Genomic DNA, 23,810 nt, shown 5'->3' with positions numbered 1-23,810 from the left:
GAATTTTTGAACAGGGAAATGGAGATGACAGAGGGGGAAAATGGAGATAACAGAGGAGAAAAATGGAAAAAAGGTAGAAGAAAATCTGCCTAGGCCACCAAATGAATCCAATTTGGGGTTTCATAATAAGATACATCTTTCTGTGGGTGCCCATTTATTACCTTAGGATAGATTTATACACGTGAAAGAGCTTAGTCACAGTGTGTACTCATTTCATATTCTTATCATGAGACATTATCAGACTGCCCTCCAGAAAAATTGCACAAATCAACATCCCTACCCACATTTTCTCCCCTTCCTGCCAATACAAGGCCTTATCAATCTTTTCACCCTCTTTCAATCTGAGAGGTAAAATATAATCTTTCAATGTGGTTAATTGTATTTCTTGGATAATTACTGAGATTGAACATCTGAAATGTGTTTATTGGTATTTCTCCTCTTTGAATTGTCTGTTCATATCTTTGGCTAATCCATCTACAGAGGCAGGTCTCTTCTTGATTTTTAAGAATTCTGTGTATTTAAGAGATCCTGACTTTCATAATTAAGTTGACAGCAGTTTTTCTCCTAATTTGTGGCTTGTCTTTAACCCTTGCTTATAACGTTTCTTTGACATAAAGAAGTTTTAAATTTAAGACTCCTAAAGGAGGAGTGGACTACTTGAAGCAACAGTGGGCTCCTAATACCAGATTCAGATAATCTCCCCCACTCACCCAGCCCTCTAGTTATGAATAATACACTGCAGTAAATTCAGACTTTCACCCCACTCCCATTACCATGAGTACCAGAATATCAAGTTAAAAAAAAAAATTCCACTAGGATTTGGATTGTGATGACACCGAAGTTATAGATCAAGTTTGTCATCCATATTACTTTTTTTTGAGTATCAAGTCTTCTTTTGATCACCTCAATATGAATTGTAGATTTTACTGCAATTTGTTTCCTTGCTTTCTTTAATTTCAACCACCTCTTCTGACATTTCTGCTTTTCATCTCAGCCTGTTCCTCCACTGAATCCAGCTTCCTATTTACCTGGAGGCCATGATCTTTTCTTATTCTTCAAGACACTAGGAGATTTATACTAAATTTGTTATCTGTTTCTTACACATAATCATTTTCAGAGAGAGGTGCTGTGTGTCTTCAGTCTTTCCTTTCCCTTATTGTCTAGAACATTCTCATAAGCCACATGCTAGGCTTCTTCTATATGCTTCCTTTGATGAGGACAGCTCTATAAAGATCTAATGTTTCTGCACAGAGAAGGTAGGTACCAGTCCTTAGTCTTTTCAAGGTCCACTAAATGCTAGCAGGTCCTCCCTCTCAGATTTAAACTTAAAGAGATGTGTCCTCTCAGCTCAAATAGTAATGTGTAACAGACATTTCCTCCAACGTGAGTATGTCGACAAAGTCTTTTTCTGCTTCAACTGTAGGTTTTTCAGACTGTTAGCTATCACATGAAACACAAACACAAGGGCTTCCTCTTTCTTCCTATTTAAGAAGCTTGTCTTTGAGTACCACGCTTTCTGGGGTACAATGTCTCCCCTACTTCCCTCTAGCTCCTGCTGCCAGGTTGCACTTTGGGAGTTAGAGATTTTAAGTGAATGTGAATAGAAAGGACCTGGTAAAGACGGAGAGAAGGGGCAGGTTAAGGATCTTGGTTTGAGGGGCTCAAAGTCTGTAAACAGCAAGCTCTTGCTACTCAGAATAACCCATGTGTGCCTCCCAAAGTTAGGCACTCTGCAGATATGTATTTTTTAAATGTGCCCTACCTTGTGTGGGGCCACTGGCCCCGTTCTAGTTCAGAGGAGAACATGTGCTATATATAGTCCAAGACTATTCTCAATTTATTCCACCAACCATATCCAGGAACATTCTATTCAGATCTTGGCATCTTTGTTTTATAGTGTAATTGCTCATGTTTGTCATCTTCATGGAGGCTTTAGCAGGAATTAGGAAGCGGTATATCAGGCCCGAGGAGTCTGCCACCACATTATCTCAGAAATGTCAAGCTTAAGAGTTTGTCTCCTTTAAGTAATTACATCATCTCCCACTATTTTAGTGAGAACTTGGGCATTTTTAACGTACAATACAGTTTTCTAAAGACAAGATTACTTTTTCACATCATTCTGAAATCAAGCTACAGGCTTATAAAGAACAACTGATGGCAATTGTTTTCTCACTCCCTCAGGGGTTAACATTTCTGTAGCTGTCTCTTTTGCTTGGCACACCATGTACTGAAGAAAAGGAGCCGTCTGTCTTGCTATCTGAAAGATACCACTTGCCTGATACTTCCCTGCCGGTAAGGAGACTAGTCCCAAAACCCACATGTGCATGAGGCCAATTTACTTTTGAGACACTGACAATTATACTTTCAAAACCATACTCTCTGAAGTCCTATGCATACTTCAACTTAAAATCAGGTCTGAACTCAAGCTTTATCTTAGGCCTCTGTCAATACTATTTGTTAATACTTTGATGTCAACAGTAGGTACACAGAAGGTTTTGTCTTTTAGGAAGGAGAAGCTCAAAAACACTTTATTCTGTTTGTAGTATCTAGAAATGATCATGCCTTATATAGCTGATCCAGCACTTTTTAACTCAATCTTACATATTTTATCTTTTTTAGATGTCTTTTTACTTACAGATGCCATTACCATTTGGTTGAATTTTGGTTGGAGGACAATGGCAGACAGGACTCCTTCCTAGTATAGATAATTTTCTCTTAGAATTATCACTTCCATGGTGATCAGAATCTGAGGATGTAATGGTATCACTGGATAATGGTTCTTTTGTCATGTTCATTTTCAAATGGAATATTGTCAGCACCATCAATATTAAATAAGAATTGTAAACATGTTCTAGTTACTCCCAATTTTCCAAGAAAAACATTTTCTTCTGTATTTGTTTTGTGTTGCAATTTAGTTATAATCATCTATATCAAAAATAAATAAAACCTAATCGTCATCATCTAAACAATTTACTTAAGGGCTCTACTATCTGATTTTATAGGTAAGACAAAACTGGCATTCAACTTACTAAAGATGACAGCAAGGAAACAATTCTAAAACCAAACCAAACCTGTTGCCATTGGGTTGAAAACAGTTTCAAGGGGATTTAAGTAACAGTTTAACTAGGGGTTGGTAGACTATGACCCAAGGGCCAAATTGTTCTCCTCTGGCTTACTTATTGCAAACAAAGTTTTTGTTTTTGTTTTTTTTTAATTTTTATTGTGCTTTAAGTGAAAGTTTACTAATCAAGTCAGTCTCTCATACAAAATTTTTTTTTTTTTATATACTCCTAGTTGCTCTCCCTCTATTTTCATGTCCATTCGGCCAGCTTCTGACCCCCTCTGCCTTCTCATCTCCTCTCCAGACAGGAGCTGCCCACATAGTCTCATGTGTCTACTTGATCCAAGAAGCTCATTCTTCACCAGTATCATTTTCTATCCCATAGTCCAGTCCAATCCCTGTCTGAAAGTTCACTTTGGGAATGGTTCCTGTCTTAAGCTAACAGAATGTCTGGGAACCATGACCTCCAGGGTCCTTCTAGTCTCAGTCAGACCATTAAGTCTGGTCTTTTTAAGAGAATTTGAGATCTGCATCCCACTGCTCTCCTGCTCCCTCAGGGGCTCTCTGTTGTGTTCTCTGTCAGGGCAGTCATCGGTTGTAGCTGGGCACCATCTAGTTCTTCTGGTCTCAGGCTGATGGAGTCTCTGGTTTATGTGGCCCTTTCTGTTTCTTGGGCTCAAAATTACCTTGTGCCTTTGGTGTTCTTCATTCTCCTTTGCTCCAGGTGGGTTGAGACCAATTGATGCATCTTAGATGGCCGCTTGCTAGCGTTTAAGACCCCAGACGCCACTCTCCAAAGTGGGATGCAAATAGATTTTTCCGGAACACACTCATGTCCATTCATTTACATATTGTCTATGGCTGCTTTCACACTAAAACAACAGAGTTGAGTAATTGTGACAGAGACTATATGGCCTCCAAAACTAAAATATTTACTATCCGGTCCTTCACAGAAAAACTTAGCAAACCCCTGGTCTAGACAAGAAACCCAATGAATATAGACTACGGGAATTAATTATAAATACAAGCCAAAAAATAAAAAAAGGTAAGAGGAGGGCATGAATGAAACCCCGCAAAAATAATTAACATTACCAGGCCATTGTTTTACAAGTGACAAGTACAGGATAGATGAAATTCCAGATTTCATGTGAAGTGATCATTAAGAGCAACAACAAAACAAAACCCAACCTGTTGCCGTCGAGTCAATTCTGACTCATAGCAACTATACAGGATAGAGTAGAACTGCCCCATAGGATTTCCAAGAAGTAGCTAGGAGATTCAAACTGTTGACATTTTGGTTAGCAGCTGAGCTCTTAATCATTGCGTCACCAAGGCTCCAGTGCAAAAACAGCTGACATTCTGTGGTCTTCTGGTATATGATGAGAAAAGAAATCAAAATAGGGCCTGGAATAATGCAGTGTTAGCAACAGTTGGTTTGATATATAGCCCGAAAAAGGTGAGAAACTACAAAATGCAGACATGAAAAGTAATTCCTAATTTCTGTACCTCATTTAGGTTGCCCTGGTGGCACAGTGGTTAAGCACTCATCTGGTAACCAAAAGGTCAGCAGTTCAAACCCACCAGCCACTCCACAAAAGAGAGATGTCACAGTCTGTTTCTGTAGATTACAGACTTGGAAACCCTATGGTACAATTCTATGCTGTCCTATAGGGTCGCTATGAGTCAGAATCGACTCAACAGTAACAGGTTTGGTTTGGTTTTTTATGTAAAACGTCTACATAAAAAAATCTAGATCATGTGAAATTATAACTATAAAAAGGTTACATTTTTAAAAACTCGTGCAAGGCAAAAAAAGATTACAGCAATGTCAAAGGACAAATGAAAAATAGGGAAATAACATTCAGAATTTAGCTAAGAAACAGTCAATATTCCTTTCTCTGTAAAAATTGAGACAATAAAGACCAAAAACCTGATAGAAAAACAGGCAAAAGACACTAATCAACAGCTGACAGAAAAAGCCAAAAGCCCTTAAAACATTTCAAAAGATGCTCAACTATATTCATAAAAGAAATATAAATTATAACTACACTGAGACATCTGTTTGGCAAAAACGTACTCTCTTGGCAAAGCTGAAGAGAAACTGAAAATCTCAAACATTTTTGATGAAAGTAAAAAAAAAAAACATAGAGGAATTGTCCAATATCTAATAAAATTACACATGCTAAACAACCCGGTACTTATACATCTACAAAAAGGAATGAGGAAGATCTTCTGTACTGCTGTGGAATAACCTCTAGGGTATATTATGAAATAAAAAAAGCACGGTGAGAACAGACGATAAAGTATATCATCTTTTCTATGAGAAAGAGGAAAAACAATAATGTATTTGCTAATTTTTACAACAACAACAAAAATAGTTATCTATTGGACAACACTGTAAAGCAATGGAGGAATTAGGGATGGAAGTGAAATTTCTCTAAAAATAACAAACTTCGACTTCTGAACCAAAAAAAAAAAAAATGCATATACACATATACATGTGTGTGCGTATATATATTTTAAAGACAGTTAAATAAAAATTAAAAAGAAATGGAAATCATAATCTCAAATTGGCAAAATATCCACACTGTGAAAAGAATTATTTGAAGAGATTTTTAAACTCAGTACTCTGTACATTCTTAGTAGGATATATTCAAAGGCAAAAAAAAAAAAATTCTACAAAGAAATATTAAATTTCATTCAGTAGTTTTCTTTCTAATAATAATTTTTAAACTATTTTATGCATATTGTAAGATAAAGCAAATAAGTAAATATGTTAATGTTTTTAGGAAATACTATTTTCAGTATAAAACACAAATATAAAATCAAAAAAAGTAAGGAGGGAAAGCCTGTGCTGTTAAATTTGATTTGTAGGTATCAATATGATAAGTAAGTGTTTTCATTTCCCAGCTCTGACCACTGAAAAAGGGTTGAAGCAATGACTTCCAGATGCAACAGCATCCAGATCTTGGTTTCTGAATGTCATTCTCCATTAAAAGTCAGGACTTTTTGGTGCAAAGGCGGTTCCAGGTCTTAGAAAAGCACAAGGTGAAAAGTGAAAAGGAACAAGGTGAACCAATGACATCTTGCCATGCCACAAAGCAAATAATCCCTTAGACTAATGGGAACATCAAAAGAACCTAAAAGCAGGCTTGAAGGACCTCTTTCTGGAATAACCTGGGAAAATTTTAGCATCAAAAAGGACTATCTCTATAATTAATGGTAAAACATTGAATAAACATAAGTCCATTAGTCTACAGAGGAAGGAAAAAAAGAAAACTCATTTGCCATACAAGAGATGTCTATTACACTCAGCTCCTTACTCTGAAAACTGGTAATTAAAGGGAAAGGATTAACCATGTACAAAGCCTTTTAAGGAGGAACTACAGTTCAATCCTAGCTGAGAGAAATATCATCTCTACAGAACACTGCCACCTAATAAACAGAGAACGAACAGGATTAGAAAGGAATGATTTTGCAACCACCAATAAATCATACAAAGATCATCTTTGGATGGTAAGCCAATATGCAAAGGTTTGTTCAGTCACATGACATTCAGGAAGGGCCAAATACCCTACAAAATACTGCTAATTGCAAAGTGGAAAGTGGACCCTTACAATTAAGTGATCTAACAGTCATGATCATTAACTATATCATTAACAAAGAACAAACGCTGATGTGATGCTATATGAACTACACAATATCACTTTTGCAATTTAATCCGTAAATGTATAACCTGAACCCTTTAGACCTAACTTCCAGTTTCCATGAAAAATAGAGAGCATAGAAAGGAGGTCAATAATCAACACAAGCAAATGATAAGAAAAATCAAGAATGTGGAGCATTCTACAAGGCAATTTGTCTAGTTTCTTGAAAAAGCCAACAAAATGAACACTCCACACAAAATATCAGAATACACATTCTCAAGTACGCATGCAAGAGTCTCCAAGATATACCATATATTAGGCCATAGTACAAGTCTCAATAAACTTAAAAGGAAATAATATTCAGTGTGTTCTCTGACCACAATAGAATGAAATTAGAAATAACAGAAGAGAATTTGGAAAATTCACAAATATATGCACATTAAACAACAAACTTCTAAATAACCAATGGGTTAAAGAAGAAATCACAAGGAAAATTAGAAAATACTTTGAGAAGAGCAAAAATAAAACAACAACATACCAAAACTTATAGGATGCAACAAAAGTAGCACTCTGGGAAAAATTTATAGCTATAAACACCCACCTTAAAAAAGATCACAAATCAATAACCCTACCTTCCACCTAAAGAAAGTAGAAAAAGAGTGATTTAAACCCAAATCAAGTAGAAAAAGAAAATAGTAAAGATTAGAACAGAAATAAACAAAATACAGAACAGTAATAACATCAGAGAAGATCACACGTAAAAAAATTGGTTTAGGACCAGATAGCTTCACTGATGAATTCTACCAATCACATAAAGAAGAATTAACATTAATCCTTCTCAAATTCTTTGAAAAAATAAAACTGAAGGGAACACTGCCTAACTCATTCTAGGGGCCCAGTAGTACCTTGATAGCAAAGCCAGACAAAGATTCACCAAAAAAAAAAAAAAAGAAAGAAAACTACAGACTAACACCCCTTATGAACGTAGATGCTAAAATCCTCAGCAAAATACTGGCAAGCCAAATCAAACAGCATATTAAAAGGGTTATGGTATAAACCATGAACAAGTGGGATTCAATCCAGAAATGCAAGGGTGGATAACATATGAAAATCAATCAATGGAATACACCATATTAATAAAGAAAAAAATGCATGATCATCTCAATAGACACAGAAAAATCATCTGACAAAATGCAACATCCTTTTATGATAAAAACAGTCAACAAACTAGGAATAGAACAGAACTTTCTCAAACTAGGAAAAGAAGAGAATTTTCTTAATTTGATAAAAGACATCTATGAAAAACCCACAGCTAATATCATACTTACTGGTGAAAGACTGAAAGCTTTCCCCTTTAACATCTTTCTTTCCTTTCTCGCTTCCACAGGTCCATATGCCACCTCTGCTCCCTTCCCACCAACCCCCACTGTGCCACCATTTTTCTTTTCTCTTTTTATTTTCTCTTTATTCCTTCCTTTTCTTTCTCCCTTCCACCTACCGCCATACACCACTTCCCCCCCTTCCCACTGGGCCCTGCAGCACTACAGTTAGAGTGCCACCAGTGCACCAGCCAGCTGCTGTCCTGGATCCTCCCAACCCAACAGCCCCCAACATGCCATCATTTATTTTTCTTTCTTTTTATTTTTGTATTTACTTTTATTTTTTTCTTTTTCTTTCCCCCTTCCACCTACCCCTGTATACCACCTCCATCCCTCCCCCAGGCACCTGAGTCAGCCCTACTCCCACCTGTCAGCTCCTGCCACGCCACTTTTTTTTTTTTTTTTTAATTATCTCTCTCTTTTACTTTTCCCTGACAAAAGAAAAACAGGAGAGGAAGCAACAAGACCCAAGTAAGAAATGAAGTAGGAGACATTACAACAGACCCAAATGAAATAAAAAGGATCATAACAGAATACTATGAAAAATTGTATTCCAACAAATTTAAGAACCTAGAAGAAACGGAAAATTTTCTAGAAACGCACTACTTACCTAAACTAACACAAACTGAGAGAGAAAATCTGAACAGACCCATAACAAAAGAACAAATCAAAGAAGTGAAAAAATGAGCCCTGGCCCAGGCAGCTTAACTGGAGAGAATTCTACCAAACATTCAGAGAAGAGCTGACACCAGGACTATCCAAACTAGTTAAGAGCACAGAAAGAGAAGGAATACTCCCAAATTCATTCTATGAAGCTAGCTTAACCCTGATACCAAAGCCTGGCAAAGATACCACAAAATAAAAGAAAACTGAAGACCAGTATCACTCATGAATATAGGTGCAAAATTCTCAAAAACATTCTAGCCAAAAGAATTCAGCGTATCAAATAAAAAAAAAAAAATACACCATAACCAAGTGAGATTCGTATCAGGTATGCAAGAATAGTTCAACAGCAGGAAATCAATCAGCATAATCCACCACATAAATAGAACGAAAGAAACGAATCACATGATCATTTCAATCAACACACAAAAGGCATTTGATAAAGTCCAACACCCATTCCTGATAAAAACTCTTAATAAAACAGGAAGAGAAGGGAAATTCCTCAACATAATAAACGGCATCTATAAAAGACCAACAGCCAACATCATCATCAACTGAAAGAAGCTAAAAAGCATTCTCCCTGAAAACAAGACCAAGACAAGGATGCCCTTTATCACCACTCCTATTTAACATTGTGCTGGACAGGAAATATAGGGTGGAGAGGAGTATGCTGTCACATTACAGGGAGAGCAACTAGAGTCACATAACAATGTGTATGTGTGTATGTAAGTTTTTGTATGAGAAACCGACTTAATTGTGACTTTCACTTAAAGCACATTTAAAAAAAGAGAAAAAAAGAAAACATCGTGCTGGAAGTCCTAGCTAGAATGATAAGGCAGGAAAAAGAAATAAAGGCCACCTAAATTGCAAAACCAAAAAACAACCAAACCCATTGCTGTCGAGTCAATTCTGACTCATAGTAGCCCTACAGGGCAGAGTAGAACTTCTCCATAGGGTTTTCGAGGATTGGCTGGAGGATTCACGCCACTGACCTTTTGGTTAGCAGCCTAACACTTAACCACTGTGTCACCAGGCCCAGGAAAAAGTAAAACTAAAGCTTGTAAGCAGCCATCAAAGATCATCTATTGATCCCATCCCATCCAGAGCAAAGGAGAATAATTAAAAAAAAAAAAAATGACATAAGAAAAATTAGTCTAAAGGACTAATGGACCACATGAACCACAGCCTCGACTAGCCTGAGCCCAGAAGAACTGGATAGTCCCCAGCTACCACCACCAACCACTCTGACAGGGATTACAATAGAGGATCCCAAACAGAACGGGGAGAAAAACGTAGAGCAAAATTCAAATTCACCAAAAACACGAGACTTACTGGTCTGACAAAGACTGGAGAAACCCCCAAGACTATGGCCCCCGTACAACCTATTAACTCAGAACTGAACCCACTCCCAAAGTCCACCTTTCAGCCAAAGATGAGACAGACCTATAATACAAACTGTAACACATGTGAGAAATATGCTTCTTAGGTCAGTCAAGTAACAAGACCAAATGAGAAATGCCTGCCAAAAAGCAAAATGAAAGGCAGGAAGGGACAGGAAAACTGGACGAATGGACACAGGGAACCTGGGATAGAAAGGGGGAGAGTGCTGACACATTGCAGGTATAGAAACCAATGTGACTATATATAAATTCTTGAACGAGAAACTAATTTGAACTGTAAACTTTCACCTAAAGCACAATTTTTAAAAAAAAATTACTTAAGAATAAATTTATCCAAAGAAGTGCAAGATTTGTACAATGAAATCTACAAAACACTGTTAAGATCTTAAGTAAATTAGAAAACACCCATGTTCATGGATTGGAAAAGCTAATATTATTAAGATGACAAGACTTTCCAAATTGATTTATAGATTCAATGGCATCTCTATCAAATTCCAAATGTCTTTATCAGAAACAGACAAGATGATTCTAAAATTCATATGAACTTGCAAGGGACACAGAATAGCCAAAACAATCTTAAAAAGAAGAATAAATTTGGAAGACTCCAAGTTACCAATTTCAAAACAAAGTTACAGTAGTCAAGAAAGTGGGCTAATGACATAAAGATAGACATACAGACAAATAGAACAGAACTGAAAGCCCAGAAATAAACCCATAAATATATGTCCATTGATTTTCCACAAGGGTACCAAGACCATTCAAGGGGGAAAAGAAGTCTTTTCAACCAACTGTTTTGAAACAATTGGACATCCACATGCAAAAGAATGAATTTAAAACCCTATCTCATACCATATACAAGAATTAACTCAAGATCTTTCTAAGAGGTAAAACTATAAAACTTAGAAGGAAACAGAGGTGAAAGTACAATCTGCCATCCACATCTGCAGTTCCACATTTATGGATTCAAAAATATTTGGGGGGAGGGGTGGTGAGGAGGAAAGAAAGTTCCAAAAAGCAGATTTTGGATTTGCCACGTGCTGAGTATTATGCTGAACCCACATGAATGAAGAGATAGGTATACCCTGCTATAGCCTCCCACCATTTCAAAGATCCTCAGTCTCTCTCCAGCACTCATTGTTCTCTTCATCTCTTGTCATTATTCCCTGAAAAACACAGTACTGTATAACAACTATTTACATAGCCATTACATTGTATTAGATATTATAAGTAATCTAGAGATGATCTGAAGTATATGGGAGGATGTGCCTGGGTTATATGCAAATACTACACCATTTTATGTAGGGGACGTGAGCATTCTTGGGTTTTGGTGTGGAGGGGGGTAATGGAACCAATCCCCCACGGATACTATGGGGTGACTGTGCAGGCAATCAAAGAAAAACACTCAAAATTAAAAACTTTTCTGCATCAAAGGCACTATCAAGAAAATGAAGACAATCCACAGGAGAAAATATTTGCAAATCATATATCTGATTTGTATCCAGAATATATGTTTTTTAAAATGGTTATATAAGAATGAAAATGTCTCCCAGGGAGAAACCCAGTTATATATAATGAATACAGTTATCCTTAAGTTGATTACATATTTGAATACTATTTTATAGTACAGAGTGTTAGCTTACAAGAGAAATGCAAATTTTTTATTTTTCTAAAAATTAATGAATTTGAAATCTTATAAATTACTTCAAAAGTTTGGGAAGTAGTAAGGTAATTGAATTGTACTTGAAAAATTTTTTTAAACCTTAACATTCTAATGGATTTTTATAGAGATTTAGATCAAATGATAGAATTTTGCAAGACCAATGACTTTTTCATTGCAAATACCTTCTTTCACCAACATAAACGGTGACTATACACATGGACCTCATCAGATGAAACACACAGAAATCAAACTGGCTACATCTGTAGAAAGAGATGATGGAAAAGCTCTATATCATCAGTCAGAACAAGGCCAGGGGCCGACTGCGGAACACACCATCAATTGCTCATATGCAAGTTCAAGCTAAAACTGAAGAAAATCAGAGCAAGTCCACGAGAGCCAAAATATGACCTTGAGTACATCCCACCTGAATTCAGAGACCATCTGAAGAATAGATTTGACGCATTGAACACTAGTGACCGAAGACCAGACGAGTTGTGGAATGACATCAAGAACATCCATGAAGAAAGCAAGAGGTCACTGAAAAGACAGGAAAGAAAGAAAAGACCAAGATGGATGTCAGAGGAGACTCTGAAACTTGCTCTCGAACGTCGAGCAGCTAAAGTAAAAGGAAGAATTGATGAAGTAAAAGAACTGAACAGAATATTTCAAAGGGCCTCTCGAGAAGACAAAGTATTATAATGACACGTGCAAAGAGCTGGAGATGGAAAACCAAAAGGGAAGAACACGCATGGTGTTTCTCAAGCTGACAGAACTGAAGAAAAAATTCAAGCCTCGAGTTGCAATAGTGAAGGATTCTATGGAAAAATATTAAATGACACAGGAAGCATCAAAAGAAGATGGAAGGAATACACAGAGTCATTATACCAAAAAGAATTAGTCGATATTCAACCATTTCAAGAGGTGGCATATGATCAGGAACCGATGCTACTGAAGGAAGAAGTCCAAGCTGCTCTGAAGGCATTGGTGAAAAACAAGCTCCCAGCAATTGATGGAATATCAATTGACGTGTTTCAACAAACAGACGCATAGCTGGAGGTGCTCACTCATCTATGCCAAGAAATATGGAAGACGGCTTCCTGGCCAACTGACTGGAAGAGATCCATATCTATGGCTATTCCCAAGAAAGGTGATCCAACCAAATGTGGAAATTATAGGACAATATCATTAATATCACACGCAAGCAAAATTTTGCTGAAGATCATTCAAAAACGGCTACAGCAATGTATGGACAGGGAACTGTCAGAAATTCAGGCCGGTTTCAGAAGAGGACGTGGAACCAGGGATATCACTGCTGATGTCAGATGGATCCTGGCTGAAAGCAGAGAATACCAGAAGGATGTTTACCTGTGTTTTATTGACTATGCAAAGGCATTCGACTGTGTGGATCATAACAAATTATGGATAAGATTGCAAAGAATGGGAATTCCATAGCACTTAATTGTGCTGATGAGGAATCTTTACATAGATCAAGAGGCTGTTGTTCGGACAGAACAAGGGGATACTGATTGGTTTAAAGTCAGGAAAGGTGTGTGTCAGGGTTGTATCCTTTTACCATACCTATTCAATCTGTATGCTGAGCAAATAATACGAGAAGCTGGACTATATGAAGAAGAACGGGGCATCAGGATTAGAGGAAGATTCATTAACAAGCTGCGTTATGCAGATGACACAACCTTGCTTGCTCAAAGTGAAGAGGACTTGAAGCACTTACTAATGAAGATCAAAGACCACAGCCTTCAGTATGGATTACACCTCAACATAAATAAAACAAAAATCCTTACAACTGAGCCAATGAGCAACATCGTGATAAACAGAGAAAAGATTGAAGTTGTCAAGAATTTCATTTTACTTGGATCCACAATCAACACTCATGAAAGCAGCAGTCAAGAAATCAAAAGACACATTGCATTGGGTAAATCTGCTGCAAAGGACCTCTTCAAAGTGTTGAAGAGCAAAGATGTCACCCTGAAGACTAAGGTGCACCTGACCCAAGCCATGGTATTTTCAATCACATCACATGCATGTGAAAGCTAGACAGTGAATAAGGAAGACCAAAGAAAAACTGACGCCTTTGAATTGTAGTGCTGGCGAAGAATATTGAATACACCATGGACTGCTGAAAGAATGAACAAATCTGTCTTAGAAGAAGTACAACCAGAATGCTCCTTAGAAGCAAGGATGGCGAGACTACATCTTACATACTTTGGACATGTTGTCAGGAGGGTTCAGTCCTTGGAGAAGGACATCATGCTTGGCATAGTACAGGGTCAGCGGAAAAGAAGAAGACCTTCAACGAGGTGGACTGGCACAGCGGCTGCAACAATGAGCTCAAGCATAACAACAATTGTAAGGATGGCTCAGGGCCGGGCGGTGTTTCATTCTGTTGTGCATGGGGTCGCTATGAGTCGGAACTGACTCGATGGCACCTAACAACAACAACATAGGACAAAATGTGAAAAAATTCCAGCACTTTGGATATATTAAATCCAAGAATAATTATGAACTTATTGTTGTATAAATTTTCTGCTGCTATAAATTTATGTTCAAATATAATCATTAAAAATCCTACTAAAATAATGATTACCAAGATGACAAAAAAAAAAAAAAAGAAGATTCAGACAGGTATTAGATAAATCTTCTCCAAAAGGAGTCTTCAAAAAGATACTCTAAAAAAGGTGAAAGAAGGTTACATTTACACTCACCTCACATATGCATTCGTGTACTACACTATGGGAAAACAGATCACACAAAGTCATAATCAGCCACCTAATGCCTCAGGGATATATAGGTTCTCCCAGGGTTAATTTCATCCAGTTTCCACAGTAAGAGTTATTTATCACAGTACAGTCCTCAGATCAAAATGCTATTCTAAGAACCAGGTCCCTTCACTCAGAAAAATTATTTTTCTTCCCTTTCCATGCTGCTCTAAAATTACAATAATAAACTTGAAATCCTTTAGGTCTGAGAGGTTTGCAATAAAGCTTGGTACAAAGACATTACTCAATGTAGAGAGAATGAGGAATGCTACTGAAAAATTAATCTGCTTCAAAGTATAGATCTAGGACACTTAAAAAAGAAAATGCCAGGTTGTAGATATGACACACTTTCAGTATCTGTTGATCAGTATAGCACTTTAAACAATCATCTTGGAAAAGTCATCAGTTATTTTTAATTGAGATTAGAAACTTGCCCAGCTACACTGTATACGAAACAATTACATATACAGTAAACATTCAGTAAAGTTCCTATATATTTTTCACGCTTAAAATAGAATTGTAGCCAAGAGTTACAAAAAGGTTGTAGCCACAGAGTAGTTCATCAGGAAGCAAAGCTTTTACTTACCCTATTTGAAACTGTTGAGATTTATGATTTTTTTTTTTAAGTTTTAAAAAAGGAGAGATAATCAAATTATACACTTAAATGAAGCAAGTCAATGGCAGACAAAGGGTGAACAGAAAGGAAAAACGAAATGGAGAAAGAGAAGAGTAATATACAGGTCTAAAGGAGAAATACAAATATTACTGCCACAAATTTCAGGAAATTAGTACTGGTTTCAATTAACGTTTTTTAGTTAAAATTATTTTATATAGAAAAACTACAGTATCGGATCATATATATTTTTCTAAGAACTTGATATATTCTTAAGACTATCATTTTATTATCATTAGTTTTCTTAAAGTATAAGTTTGTCACTTTAAAATTCAACCAAAGGGAAAAGATGGATATGATTGCCACTTTTTTACCATTTAATTTCTTCAACACAAATGTTTATAAATGGCAATTAGAGGCCTTACTATTCAAAAGTGCTGAAATAATCCACTGCTAGTCCATGTGTTGTTTTGTTTTTTTTTTTAATTCCATGTTAAATGCATCATATAACACATAGGCAGACCATTTCCAATAAAATTAAACTTCCCTCCCACCCCCTCCCAGTGGACTCACAGTTACATAACAGTACAATCTTCCCTCCCTCTGTGGGCAGGAGGGCTGCTAATAAGTCAGACTTTTCTAGATGGAAAAGCTTCACACCTACTGCTCCAGGATCAGGTAGGCCAGGTACATGGGACTGCAATGGCAGCATCGAGCTTAAGTTACAAAACCTGGGATAATCATTCCAATCCTAGCCTATCACATTCTTGACAAATTTTAAAACATATGCGAAAGAAAAGTGTATGTGTTTCAATCTCCAGCAGGTTCATTCTTTCTATTGAAGAAAACTAATACGCCTAAAAAAAAAAAAAAAAACAACCTGTTGCTGTTGAGTCAATTCCAACTCATAGCGACCCTACAGGACAGAGTAGAACTGCCTTATAGGGTTTCCAAGGAGTGGCCAGGTGATCCAAACTACTGACATTTGGTTAGCAGACACAGCTCTTAACCACTATGTTACCAGAGCTCCAATAAACCTAAGGAGACCTCATACTAAAAGACAACTGAAAGTGAAATGTTTCCATAAATTCTTCTTTGGACAGACACTCTCTAATTTACACATACCCCCAAAACACAGGAAGGGCCAGTCCCTGGAGAAGGACATCATGCTCGGTAAAGTAGAAGGTCAGGGAAAAAGAGGAAGACCCTCAAAGAGGTGGAATGGCACAGTGGCTACAATGAGCTCAAGCATAGCAATGATTGTGAGGATGGTGCAATACCGGGAAATGCTTCATTCTGTCATACACAGGGTCCCTGTGAGTCAGAACCAACTCAATGGCACCTAACATCAACCCAGCCACACACAAACATACTTCATTCATTAATGTTACAGGCCTGGCATTTGAGTAGGCTATCCCAGAACTACACATTTGCATAATATAATACCTGTAAAAGTCTAATTGCTTTAAAATATCTGTTGTTTCTCCACCCATCTGATAAGAATCAGCCCCATTTATTACTGAAATTTACATAACTTAGGAGTGTTATTCACTCATTCAACAAATTGGATAAGTTCATGTTTTGTCAGGTACTCTACTGTCAGGGGCTAGCAAAGAACATAACATATAAAAACTAATAAAACTAGCATGACCCCTGTCCTCTTAGAGTTGACATTCTAATACTAAATAAGTAAACTAACATTAAGTCCCCCATAGCGCCTGTCATTTTGTCAGATCGTGGGGGCTCGTGTGTTGCTGTGATGCTGGAAACTATGCCACCAATATTCAAATACCAGCAGGGTCACCCATGACAGCATGACAGACAGGTTTCAGCAGAACTTCCAGACTAAGACTAGGAAGAAGGATCTGGCGGTGTACTTCTGAGAAGAACTAGCCAGTGAATATCTTATGAACAGCAGCAGAACATTTTCTGATATAGTGCCAGAAGATGAGCCCTTCAGGTTAGAAGGCACTCAAAATATGACCAGGGAAGAGCTGCCTCCTCAAAGTAGAATTGACTTTAATGATGTGGATGGAGTCAAGCTCTGAAAACCTCCATCTGCTGATGTGCACGACTCAAAATTAAAAGAAACAGTGGCAAACATCCATTAATAATTGGAATCTGGAATGCATGAAGTATGAATCTAGCAAAATTGGAAATCATCAAAAATGGAATGGAATGCATAAACACTGATATACTAGGCATTAGTGAGATGCAATGTACTGGTATGGGTCATTTTGAATCAGACAATCATATGGTCAACGATTCTGGGAACAGCAACGTGAAGAGGAATGGCATTGCATTTATCATCAAAAAGAACATTTCAAGATCTATTCTGAAGTACAATGTTGTCAATGACAGAATAATATCCATATGCCTACAAAAAGACCAGTTAATATGACTATTATTCAAATTTACACACCAACCACTAAGGCCAATGATGAAAAAATTGATGATTTTTATCAACTTCTGCAGTCTGATATTGATCGAACATGTAATTACTGATCGAACACTGATAATTGCTGGTGATGGGAACATGAAAGTGGAAACAAAGAAGGATCAGTAGCTGGAAAACATGGCCTTGGTGACAGAAACAATGCCAGAGACTAGACAACGGAATATTGCAAGACCAACAACTTCTTCATTGCAAATATCCTTTTTCACCAACATAAATGGCAACTATACACATGGACCTCGCCAGATGGAATACACAGGAAACAAATCGACTACATCTGTGAAAAGAGACAATGGAAAAAGCTCAACATCATCAGTCAGAACAAGGCCAGGGCCCGACTGCAGATCAAACCATCAATTACTGATATGTAAATTCAAGTTGAAACTGAAGAAAATTAGAACAAGTCCATGAGTACAACCTTGAGTATATCCCACCTGAATTTAGAGACCATCTCAAGAATAGATCTGATGTGCTGAACGCTAATGACTGAAGACCAGATAAGTTGTGGAATGACATCAAGGACATCATATATGAAGCAAGAGGTCATTAAAAAGACAGGAGAGAAAGCAAAGACTTAAATAGATGTCAGAAGAAACTCTCAAACTTGCTCCTGAACATCGAATAGCTAAGGCAAAATGTAAAAATGATGAAGTAAAAGAGCTGAACAGAAGATTTCAAAGGGTAGCTGGAGAAGAAAAAGTATTATGATGACATGTGCAAAGACCCGGAAGTAGAAAACCAAAAGGGAAGAACATGGTCAGCATTTCTCAAGCTGAAAGAACTAAAGAAAAAATTCAAGCCTCAAGCCAGAGTACCGAAGGATTCTATGGGGAAAATATTAAACACTGCAGGAAGCATCAAAAGAAGACAAAAGAAATACACAGTCACTACACCAAAAACAATTGGTCGATGTTCAGTCCTTTCAGGAAGTAACATATGATCAGGAATCGATGATACTGAAGGAAGAAGTCCAAACTGCACTGAAGGCACTGGCAAACAAGGCTCCAGGGATTGACAAAATACCAACTGAGATGTTTCAACAAACAGATGCAGTGCTGGAAGTGCTCACTTGTCTATGCCAAGAAATTCAGAAGACAGCTACTTGGCCAATGGACTAGAAGAGACCCATATTTATGCCTATTCCCAAGAAAGCGATCCAACCAAATGCAGAAATTATCAAACAATATCATTAATACCACACACAAGCAAAGTTTTGCTGAAGATCATTCAAAAGCAGCTGCAGCAGTGACAGGGTACTGCCAGAAATTCAGGCCGGATTCAGAAGAGGACGTGGAACCAGGGATATCATTGCTGACATCAGATGGACCCTGGCTGAAAGCAGAGAATACCAGAAAGATGTTTGTTTTATTGACTATGCTAAGGCACTCGACTGTGTGGATCATAACAAATTATGGATAACATTGCAGGGAATGAGAATTACGGAACACTTAATTGTATACATGAGGAATCTGTACATGGATCAAGAGGCAGCCATTCTAACAGGACAAGGGGATACTGCATGGTTTAAAGTCAGGAAAGGTGTACATCAGGGTTGTATCCTTTCACCATACCTATTCAATCTGTATTCTGAACAAATAATCCAAGAAGCTGGACTATATGAAGAACTCGGCATCTGGAGTGGAGGAAGACTTATTAACAACCTGCGTTATGCTGATGATACAACCTTGCTTGCTTAAAGTGAAGAGGGCTTGAAGCACTTACTGATGAAGACCAAGGACGGCAGCCTTCAGTATGGATTACACCTCAACATAAAGAACAAAGTCTCAGGACCGGACCAATAAGCAACATCATGATAAACAGAGGTAAGACTGAAGCTGTCAAGGATTTCACTTTACTTGGATCCACAATCAACAGCCATAGAAGCAGCATTCAAGAAATCAAAAGACCCATGGCACGGGGCAAATCTGCTGCAAAAGACCTCTTTAAAGTGCTGAAAAGCAAGATATCACCTTGAGGAATCAGGTGCACCTTACCCAGGCCATGGTGTTTTCAATTACCTCATATGAATATGAAAGCTGGACAATTAATAAGGAAGACTGAAGAAGAACTGACACTTTGAATTATGGTGTTAGCGAAGAATATTGAATATACCATGGACTGCCAAAAGAACGAACAAATCTCTATTGGAGGAAGTGCAATCAGAATGCTCCTCAGAAGCAAAGATGGCGAGGCTACGTTTCACATACTTTGGACTTGTTATCGGGAGGGAATCAGTCCCTGGAGAAGAACATTACGCTTGGTAGAGGGTCAGCAAAAAAGACGAAGACACTCAACAAGATGGATTGACACAGTGGCTTCAACAATGGGCTCAAGCTTAGCAACAACTGTAAGGATGGTGCAGGACCAGGCAGTGTTTCATTCTGTTGTGCATAGGGTCACTATGCCGAAGCCAAGCCCAGTGCCATCGAGTCGATTCCGACTCATAGCAACCCTATAGGACAGAGCAGAACCACCCCCATGGAGTTTCCAAGAAGCACCTGGCGGATTCAAACTGCCAACCCTTTGATTAGCAGCTGTAGCACTTAACCACTATGCCACCAGGGCTTCCAAGGGTCACTATGAGTCAGAACCAATTCAATGACACCTAACAACAACAACATTAAGATGTTGGGATGTTAAAGAAAGGGTGCTCTGACCTAAGAATGTTGAGAGCTATGAGACAAAAGAGGAAAGAATACTATTCCTCCGCCCCAGATGTTTTTGTGGCTTCCAAAGATGTGGCAGGATGGCAAAGCCAGAGGTAACAGAAAACATTGTAATATTTTGCTTACAAAATTTCTTTGTGAGAGTGTTGCTGGACAGTGACTCCTGGTCAAGGCAGAGGCTTCAAGCTTTCTTCTGTCAAGCACAGGCCCTCCTTCCTCAATTTTCCCTAACTCCCCAAGAGTCATGGCTATAGTAAGAATTTCTACATCCAAGGCTTAGTTGTTGAACATTATTCCATTTTACAGTGATCTCTAGAATGCTCGGGATAGTAACATCCCCCCAAAGAGTTCCATGAAGTCTAAACATACTGTCTTGAAGTTACTGAATTCCTGAAAGTGAGGATGGTAACTGAGAGTGACTGCGAGTCCTGCCCTGGAATCAGCAGGTCAGTTCTAGCTCTCCGTAGTATTCTAAACTGGAAGCTCAATGCTCTGGAGTGGAATGTTAGCGCCAAGTGTCAGCACAGCAGGAACCAAGCAGTGATCCTGCTCTGAGACTGGAAACAGACGTTTTAGAGAAGAAATTCAGAGTGTTTTGTTTGAACGTGCTTCTCACCAGGTATAGAATCACTTGTCACAACCAAGCAAAAATTTTTAAAAATTAAAAACTTAACCTCTGTGATTCTTTTAATAACAATGTCTGCCAGTGTAGTATCTCATCTGCTAACTTCCCTACAGTATTGATCATCGTTCTCAATTTTAAGCAGAAAAATAAAAGTGAGCTTCAACAGGGAATGTATTCATCGTGTAAGCTGGTAGCCCTAGGATGGAGGACTTCTATTTTGCTACACTCAGATTCCTAGAGTCTCATCAGGGCACTAGGTCTCCTGGCTCTGCTCCCTCCTTGGACTTCGTTCCAGGATTCTCTTCACAGAGCCCAGAAAGGAGGCCATTTGGCAGCCAGCACGTAATTAGCAATCCAAAAGGGCAATTGTCCTTGCTAACTATGGCAGAAAAGTCCCAAATGGGACTCCAAGTGGCATGGCTTGATCATATGCCCTTCCCTTGAACACACACTGCATCAAAGGTGATATATGAGATTCTATGATTGACACCATGTCTAAGATGATGTATGAGGTTTTATGATGGGGAAAAACAGAGGGTGGGGGCACAGTGACTAACAGCTTCCACGAGAGATGCATGCACACACATCTGTGTGGAATGAGCTGGGGTTTCCCAGAAGAACCAGAAGAACCAGAAGACAGAAAGCAAAACCATTTGAGACATTGCCAAAGTCCACTATGTTAATTTTCCAACTTTTCTGTTTTTGGAAAATAAGTCTTTCTTTAAATTAAATTGTACAGTTTATTTTTCTACATAAAACCAATAAATAAAAGAGAAAAACAGGGCTGGATGAAGAAAATGGAGAACAACTTCTGCCCCCTATCCACAACCACCCGCCATCCCACAAGCAATCTCTGAGGGTACTTCCATAACTCCTACAGCTCGAGTCTGAAACCATCAATGCAGACCATCATTAATTTAGAGATCCTTGGAAAAAAATGCACTAAATTTTGATACCATGCCTTAGAAATGGGTGTATTGTATTCCCACCGATAACAATTGTTGTTTCTTGCCGTCAAGTCTAGTCATCTCTGAATCACGGCAACCTTATTACAACAGAATGAAATGTTGCCTGCTCCTGTGCCATCTTCATGATCGTTGGTATCCTGGAGTCCATTGTTTTGACTATTGTGTAATGCCTTCCAACCTAAGGCACTCATCTTCCAACACTGTATCAGACAATATTCTGTCGCAATCCATAGAATTTTCACTGGCTGATTTGTAGAAGTGGACCACCAGGTCCTTCTTAACTAGTCTGTCTTAGTCTAGAAGCTCTGCTGGAACCTGTTGACCATGGGTGACCCTGCTGGTATTTGAAACACCAGTGGCATAGTTTCCAGCATCACAGTAACACACAATCCACCACAGTACGACAGACTGACAGATGGGCGGTAAATAACAATTGTTACTTAACCCTTATTCGCAATTTAAGAGAGCTGTAATAGTTAAAAACGTATAATGCTTTTACTAAAGCCCAACACATTTTGGATCCGTTTAGAATACATTATTTACTGAAATGTGATTACATATAAAGAATAAGAAATCAAGTCTTCCAGGGATGACTGCCAGTTGGATTGATTTTCAAAATCAATATCAATGCTCAGAGTTGCTACAACCTTCAATTCTATAGAAAATTCTAGCTGCACAGGAATTCCAGAGAGCACTTAATTCTATTTTGAGAGTGCTTTTATAGAAAAACTTTTTTTTTATGACTCATACCTTACCTTATGCAGTAAGCTGGCAAGAATATTTAATGATTAGAACTGCTAATTGTTCCAAATATCCTCCCTCATAAAAATAACTTACTATTGAAACAGATTGTCAAAGATCATCACCTCTAGTATAAGAAACGAATGGGAACAGCTTACACACCAATTTATGAATATCATTAATGGTTTAAAGTTTTATTATGCTACATTCTTTGTGTTACTAAATACATAGGTTTTAAAGGCAAAGAGTATAATTGAGAAATACATCTTCTGTGCATAACTGAGACAGAGCATACAAGAGGAAAAAAAGATACGCTTAATCACAAATTATAGATCCAACAGGAAGGAAGTTCACAGCTTATCTTTTTGTTTTTAACACAGTGACCACAAAACATATGCTCTGTGGTCATGTTATAGTATGTGCACCCATCAGGCCATCCTAAAAGGTATTCCCAACTCTTGACCCATCAAAGCCTGTTTGCCTTTCTCTTCAGTTAGTAAGGTCATAGCTATATGACATCTAATTAATCTGAGCACCTATGTCAGGCCATCAGTTTATAAACATGGTTTTGTGCTTTTTGAATCCTTATGCTACTGTTGTTGTTAGTTGCTACTGAGTCGGTTCCATCTCATGGTAAACCCATGTGTGCAGAGTAGAACTGCTCCATAGGGTTGGTTTTCCACGCTGTGACCTTTTTGGAAGCAGATCACCAGGCCAGTTTTCTTAGGCACCTCTGAGTGGGTTCAAACCACCAACCTTTTGGCTAGTAGTTGAGCGCTTAATGGTTTGTACCACTCAGGGGCTCTTTTAATCATAATAAACATTTAAAAACACAATCTTAAGTGAAAATTAAATAGAACAGATAACAGCTGAGCTGCCTGATTGAAGAGGAAGAGGAAGTTTCCATATCTTACTTGCAAAGCTCTCCCTCATTCCCCCTATGCTTTTTGCCCCTGAGGTAGTTTTTATGGTTCCTTTGAGGAACTCTAGGGATCCACAAAAAATACAGCTTGAAAACCCCCGGACTACTTTAGTAAGGTACCTTTTTAACTTTCAAAAGTCTGTGATTCTATAAAAGCCACAAAAGGAAGTAGCAAGGAGGGCAGATCAGCAGGAAGACGACGACTTACTGAAGGACCAAAAGTGGGAGGGAAA

General features: G+C 38.0%; 1 protein-coding gene across 3 annotated transcripts in view; it reads right to left on the bottom strand.

Moving 5' to 3' along the window:
- The window catches only part of SDK1 (sidekick cell adhesion molecule 1), a 1,136,389-nt gene that overhangs the window by 1,043,275 nt on the left and 69,304 nt on the right, over positions 1-23,810 (bottom strand). The window lies entirely within an intron of this gene.

The sequence above is a fragment of the Elephas maximus genome, chromosome 12 (assembly GCF_024166365.1).
Source record: "Elephas maximus indicus isolate mEleMax1 chromosome 12, mEleMax1 primary haplotype, whole genome shotgun sequence".
In the NCBI taxonomy this organism is placed as follows: Eukaryota; Metazoa; Chordata; class Mammalia; order Proboscidea; family Elephantidae; genus Elephas; species Elephas maximus.
Note: the sequence above shows the minus strand (reverse complement) of the source record. Positions and strands in the feature narration are given on the sequence as shown.